Below are 7,167 nucleotides of genomic sequence, written 5' to 3' on the forward strand. Positions count from 1 at the left end.
GGAAGGTAAGAAGAAGCTGGAATTCACCAAGTTAATAAGAACTGTGGACTGTTGGCAATCTTTCAAGATCAAGTTCTCACACCTGTGCTTAACCAATTATGTGTTAGTCACTAAGTGTCTTCAAGACATGTATCCAGTCATAATATGCCAAATCACTGTAAGTGCATGTAAGAAATAGTATATAAGGAGTTAAGGCTTTGTAATAAAGGGCTTTTTGTCTGGCCACATTGATCTCTGACTGAGTCCATATATTTTCTGGGGCAATGAACCACTGTGCCTCCTCCCTCTATTGGGGCGGGGCTGGGCAGCCAGTCCCCCAGTGTTGCACATTCCCTCCATGCCTCAGATGAAGTGGATCCAGGCGGAGCTGTCAGGGTCCTGGGGCGGAATGGTGGCGGGCAGGACGCGCTGCCAGCCCCGCAGCCGGGGGGGGGGGCTGGTTCTTTCCCTCCTTATTGTCCTGGTATTTGGCGCCAGGAATGCGGTAGTGGACGGCAAACTCCAGTGATATAAGGAAAGCAAGTGCCTGGAAAACATAGGGTTAAAGTACTTTTAGCTTAACTTAGGTCTAAGATAGAAAACAATGTTTGTGTTTGTCGTGGTTTAAACCCAGTCAGGTAACTTGTTCACTCACTCCCAGTGAGTGGTGCCGAGATGACAACAATCGAGGTCCGTGTCCGTCTCACCCCCCCCGCACTGGGGCTCTCCCCTTCCCTGCTCCCGGAGGAACGGGGAGGAGGATCGAGAGAGTGCAACTCCTACGGGTTGAGACAAGAACAGTCCAGCAACAAATCACCACCGCTACTATCAGCTAAAACAATGATAAGGGAAAATAACAAGGGAAGAGAATATGATACCACCGGCCAATAAAGCGAGTTCCAGTTACCCCCCCACCCCGGGCATGACGTGCTGTGGTATGGAATACCTCCCCGGCTAGCCCGGGTCAGGCGCCCCCGTCTCTGCTTCCTCACGGCTTCCCCTCCTCCCTGGCAGAGCATGAGCCTCACACAGTCCTTGGTCAGGGTAAACATCACTTAGCAACAACCGAAAACATCGGCTTCACCAAAACTGTTCTCAAGCTAGAAGTCAAAACACAGAACTGCACCAGTTAACACAAAGGAAAAACATGACTGCTACTACTGAACCCAGGACAGTGTTGCAAGTCTGTGATGTGATAACGGCATTTAGTAGTGCATTACCAGCGTGGCCTCGGCAGCGACGGCAACACCCAAGGGCAGGAGGAAGGTGAAGTGGTCAGTGATGCTGAAGCACAGAATCAGACTCTACAATTTAAGGAGATTTATAAAGCAGGTATATTTATTATGGCACCAGGTGCAAGGGGGATCGCTCCTCCTAACTTGCACACCAAGATGTTAAGCAAGCAGATATTTATCACACACAAACATGCATATTCATTAGGTTCCCCTGAGAGCAGTGGGGCTATTACGATTAGTTCTAAAAACTCATTATCATAAGTCTCCTTTTGGCACTTGCGCACTGCCCTCCAGTGGTCGTGGGCAGGGGTCTTCAAGATTAAGTAAGCAGTCTTCCTCACAATGTACTTTTTGCCTTTGGCACAGTTGGATGCCTCAATAATCACAAAACTAGCTAAAACCAGCCATATCTATAACTTTCTGATAGCTGACAAAGTTTTAGAACAGTATGATCTTCGTACAAAATTTACTGCAAGCAGAACAGGATGGGCAGACAAGGAGTATCTGAAGCTAGCAGATGTTTGGGAGGCACTGTCTCCAAACTAACTGGAAAGTAGAAGGATTGGAAGAAATAATTCACTCATGTTAGTAGGGCTACTAAATTCTGTTTTCACACCACAGACTTACAACACAAACATTGTTCTCTATCTTAGACTCCAATTAAGCTAAAAATATTTTAACCCTGTTTTCCAGCCACTTGCTTTCCTTATATCAATGCTGCCTGCCGGGCAGGGCGCCTGGTAAGCGGCGGATACCTCGGCGCAGCTGGCCCAGCTTTTGAGCGTGTATCGCACCGACACGTCCTTCTCGTAGGCCAGGCTGAGGACGTGCACGGCGCCGCGCAGCCCCACCGGCTCGGCCCGCACCCACTACAGCCTCACTCTGTGCTGTTCCATCCACTCCATGAAGCCGGAGCTGGCGCCGGGCTGCGGCGGAAGAGTGGCTCCAGCAGTGGCGGTGGCCCGAACAGCATCGGCTCCAGGTCGCCCAGCGCCGGCGGCTTCCCGGGTCTTGAAGAGGTCTGCGCTGCGGCGTCGGGGTGGGCAGCGGCACTTACAGCAGAGTCAGCCTTGCAGAACTGACACACGGAGGTAAGCTTCAGGCCGAGGGAGTCGGCGAACTGCACAATCTTGCAGGGGGACGGGCTCTGCTGCAACGCCGGATACAGGCTGCGGTCGCCGGGCGTGGGCAGCGACTTGGCCCGGAGGCGCTGCGTGGGGCTGGGCGGCACGGTGGGGAGCGAGGTCTCTCGGCCGCTGCTTCCCGCCCCACGAGTGGGTGCGCGGTATTGCCGTCGGGGCTGCAGGCCGCCCTGCGTTGCTCGACCAGGCTGCCACAGAGACAGGCGCTGCAGCTTAAGTTGCGCGACAGGTAGAGCCGGGGCGGCGGCGTGGGCACCGAGGTGTGCAGCGAGCCCGCTTTATCCATGGGGGAGCTGGCGGGAGCAGCAGCTGGCGCGGGACCCGCCGCCCGGCCGGGGCTCCTCCTCTCGGGCCACGGCGTGCGGTGGCGAGGCGGTCTAGTGCCCGGGCCGCAGGCTCTGCCTCTCGCCTGGACCCGGGGGCAGCGGGATCATCTCGGTGTTGTCCCCGTCGCGGCCGGCTCCAGCGGCTGCCGCTGCTGACGTGCCGGGGTCAGGCAGCGAAATACGCCCCGAGTCATCCTTCTTCCTCCCACATCGCGTCGCGCTCCCCACCCGCCCCTCTGCCCACCTCGGGGTCGTCCTCGCCACCTTCCCTAATTGCACCCCGCCGGCGGCTAGCCTCTTTCTCTCGGCGGCTCCCCCTGCCCGCTCTCACCAGTACCGCGGCTACGAAGTCCCTCTCCTCCTCGTGTTCTGTGTCTTTCCTCGAGGAACTGGTACAGAAAAAGGAGGCGGGAGGAATTCCCCCGTGGAAGCATTAAAATTAATCGCGGCGCTCTCGCTCGTCCGATCCGTTACAGAAATAGCCGCTGAAGGAGGAAGCTGAGCCGGGCTCTAGGAAGGTTACACAGGCCGGTAAGAAAGAAATGGCTTGTAAACTGGACATAGCAGTGTACATCTAAAGGAAGAAAAACAGCTAATCTGCTGTAATGCGTTTACAGTGCATCTGATGAATAAATTACGCCTGGCGCAGCCATGCTACAGATTTCCATCTGCAGTCGAAGCAGCTCCAGCCTAAACACGGAGGGTGGTTCTGAACCAGAACCATTTCTGCTTGTGATAAACACATAAATGTATTGGCTTTCGCAAATCATAAGATGTGGCTATATGGATATAACTGTATGAGTTCACAATAACAGAAACAAAGCTTGCTAAAGACACAAGATTAGACAAGTTGAAAATGGCCAGAACTCTTGAGCAAAACAGAGTCACATAAGCAAAAGAATTTGTAAAGGCAAAAAAAAAAAGGGGGTGGGGGGTGGGTGTTTGATATAAGAAAAGCTAGTGCCTGGAAAACATAAAATACTTTTTTAGCTTAATTTAGGTTGAAGAAATAGAACAATGTTTGTGTTGTAAGTCTGTGGAATTTAGTGGTCCCACTAAACATGGGTAAATTGTTTCACACCAGTCTTCTAAAGCACCTTTACCTTTAAAGAACAGTGTGTTGTAAGTCTGTGGTGAGATAACAGGATTTAGTGGCCCCACTAAACACAAATGAGTTATTTCACACCATCCTTCTATTTATCAGTTAGTTTGGAGACAGTGCTTCCAGAACATCTGCCAGCTTCGGATACTACTTGTCTGCCCGTCCTGCAATAAATTTTGCAGGAAGGTCACACTGTTTTAAATCTTTGCTAGCTATCAGAACTACAGATATGGCTGGTTTCAGGTAGTTCTGTGATTACTGGGGTGTCCAACTGTGCCAAAGGTGAAAAGTACACCGCGAGGAAGACTGCTTACTTCATCCTGAAGACCCCTACTCACAAGAGGAAGACTGCTTACTTCATCCACAAGACCCCTGCCCACAATCACCTGAGAGCAGTGCGCAGACGCCAAGAGGAGGAGACTTATGATAATAAATTCATGGAGCTAGTTAGAATATTCCCTGCCTATATGCGGGAATTATGAATATGTATATGACTAATGCAGTAGTGAAAGTATATACACCTGTAACAAATGCTAATCAGCGTGCCTCAGGCTACGGTCACCTGTGCAGTGCTGTTGCTTTTGCTTTATTGTCTTTGTCCCTCAGTAAAACCTTGTTATCTCATTTAGAGGAGTTAGTATTTCACATGCTTGTTTCAGAGAGTATTTGATAATTGCTGAACAATATTCAAGTGAATTAAAGCTTAATGAAAAGCAGACTCTGATGCAGCCAGTTCAAGGAGCTAGCCTGCTGTTTTAATAAACCACTTCAATCCAGACTTCCTGTAATCTGGTACTCATTTTTAATTAGTAAATTACATTAAAAGCAATGATCCTATCATCCTGCCAGAGACTGAGCCTCACCTATGTTAATGTGTGATTCTGATTTAGCTTCTGGGCAGAAGCTTTTACACCTTCATAATTTTATCTGCAGCACTTAGTGTTCCTCTGAAAGTCTAGGCAGGGGAAGTGCAGCTGATGAGATTAAGAATGGGACAAGTAAACCTGACAGGGACCAAGAGTTAAAGAAAAAAGTCACTAGAACATGAGGAAAAGCTCCCCACTGGCTCATATTAGAACTATTGTTAGAGAGGGTGGAGTTTTTACAATAAAATAATCATATAAAATAGTAAAATGATTATATTTGAGAAATTTATAAATCAATAGTGAGTCTTTGTATATTAGAAGACGTTGTAACTTTGCCGTTTTGTATCATAGTTACTCTATAACTAAATGTTACAATGGTAGTCTTGGTAGCAAGAGCTAACATAACTGTGTATGGTGAGGGGAGTATGGGTGTATGTATTGTAAAACTCTACCCAAGCAGAACCTAAGTTTAAGATAGCCAAAAAGGGCATACCAGAAGCATCCTGGTGAAGATAAGAGAATGCTAACGTCCACAAGATGATTGGGACCTAGCCAAGTAGAGAAAAGGTGAAGAGGACAACCTGAGGAAGACTCCTTACTTCATCAGGGCGACCACCAGAGGGGGCTGCGCAAGCACAGAAGAGGCTGATGTCGTAATAGACCGATGTAGCAATCCTTGATGCATATGTATTAGTAAATGATGTAATCTGTGTTGAATATGTATTAGTTACGAAATTTTTAGTGTATAAATTGCGAACGCGATGTGACAGGAGTCGGAACCAGATTTGAGTGCGTACCCCTGGTTCCCGGCGCCTCAATAAAGCACCTCATATAACCATCCCGGTGGTTATGTGTTTGTCCCGACGCTAACACTATCATCTTTAATTCCTTTATTAATAAGTAGAAAATAATTCCTAGGTTACTGCTGCTGGGGTCCAAATTTTTTTAATGACAGATGGTTCCTAAGCAGGGAATGAAAAATGATGCCCCGCATTGATAAATTTGACACCATTAAGCTTACCAGTGATTTGTTGCATCATTGTCTTACATTCACGGGATGATCAAAGGTTTTGAAAAAACAGATAGGAATGACATAAAGAATTAGATCTGAATTCATTAGCCCAGGATCTTAAAATTGTCTCACTTGTTTTTTAATGCACACTACAGGAAAGATTCATTGGGCCTCTTTCCTGTGCCTCCCTCCCAAAAATGAGTATTTCAGGAAAATAACATGAACTCATGGTTGGTTTTCATCTACTCATACTGATTTGGGGAAGAAAAAGAACGGACCCAGAGATTTGTTCAAAGAGGCTTCAAGGCTACATCATTTTGAGTTATTTTTTAGTAATTTCCACCTGTCATAATGAAAATTTTCTAAGGAATTAACACTTGGTTTTGCTGATGCCAATTTCACTCTTAAAACAGCAAATAGCAAGAACTTTATCTTTTACATTAATATTCAAAGTCTTTTCATTTTTAAACTATTGTGAAACTATTCAAAACTAACAAGTTAAATCAGTTTAAACCTGATTACACAGTTTTGAATTTCTTTGTGGTGCACATGGAGAATGTGACTTTGGAGTAATTTAGCTTCTGTTATACTTTAAACAATTGGGGTGCCTTAGTAGAGGTCGACTTCCCTTCTTCTGATAATTTCAGTTGCCCAACTTCTCCTTATCATAAACTTGTGTAATACTCTTGCCTTTTGTCTTTTTAGGCCTCCTCTTTTCTCCCTGAGAATAATATTCATGGACCAAAAATCCCCAAGCAATTCCTTTCTTCACTGGTGACTGCAGGTGATGTATTCAAGGCGCCAAAACAAAACAAGCCAAAAGGGAATTGTTGACAACAATGTAAAAATACAATGATAGAATAACTGAAAATTAAATCAATATTTTTCCCCCTTTTGTTTCAGGTCCAAGCTTCCAAAGGACTGATTGCAGAGGCCTTGCTGACAAATTCTGGAGCCAGAAAGAAAATCTACCTCCAATTCCATTGTTTTGACAGAAAACAATCAGTTTGTCAGCATGCAATTTATTTAAAGATGGAAATTCAGGAACTAAACACAAATCAGTCGGGGATGCTTTCACTGCCAGCAGAAGGAATAAATGAGTTCTCAACAACAGCAAACAAGAAAGTAGATCAAAACTGCAGAAGGCTTTCCTGGTCTCTAAGAAGACATTTATCTTCTCAATTTGTTCTCAATCTAGAGTTAAAGTTTTTCCCGCCTTTTACACAGCCTACCATTTCTGGAAGATTCGTGAGGATCATTCTATCACAGTATCTGACTTTTGCCCATGGGCTAGATCTCTTCTGAATAATGAAATGCCTGAAATTACAGCCTAAACTAAGTGGAATCATTCCTAAAAGGACAGACAGCATCTTATATGTTTGACTTTTTCATATTTTAAAATGCTTTTTAAATATTAATTAAACAGGAATTTAGTTTCTGAAATTTAGTTTATGAGATACTCTACTCTAGAAATACCTTCCATATTTTGCTACCACTACAGCTGA

At 45.9% G+C, this 7,167-nt stretch overlaps 1 pseudogene; it reads right to left on the bottom strand.

Annotated features, from left to right (window-relative positions):
* Positions 1 to 342: 342 nt before the first annotated feature.
* On the bottom strand, positions 343 to 2,642 carry LOC130597107 (protein phosphatase 1 regulatory subunit 3E-like; annotated as a pseudogene).
* Positions 2,643 to 7,167: the final 4,525 nt, after the last annotated feature.

This window comes from Pezoporus wallicus, unplaced genomic scaffold (assembly GCF_028554395.1).
Source record: "Pezoporus wallicus isolate ANWC-B61680 ecotype Strahan unplaced genomic scaffold, APGP_CSIRO_Pwel_v1 contig_7801, whole genome shotgun sequence".
Taxonomy (NCBI): domain Eukaryota; kingdom Metazoa; phylum Chordata; class Aves; order Psittaciformes; family Psittacidae; genus Pezoporus; species Pezoporus wallicus.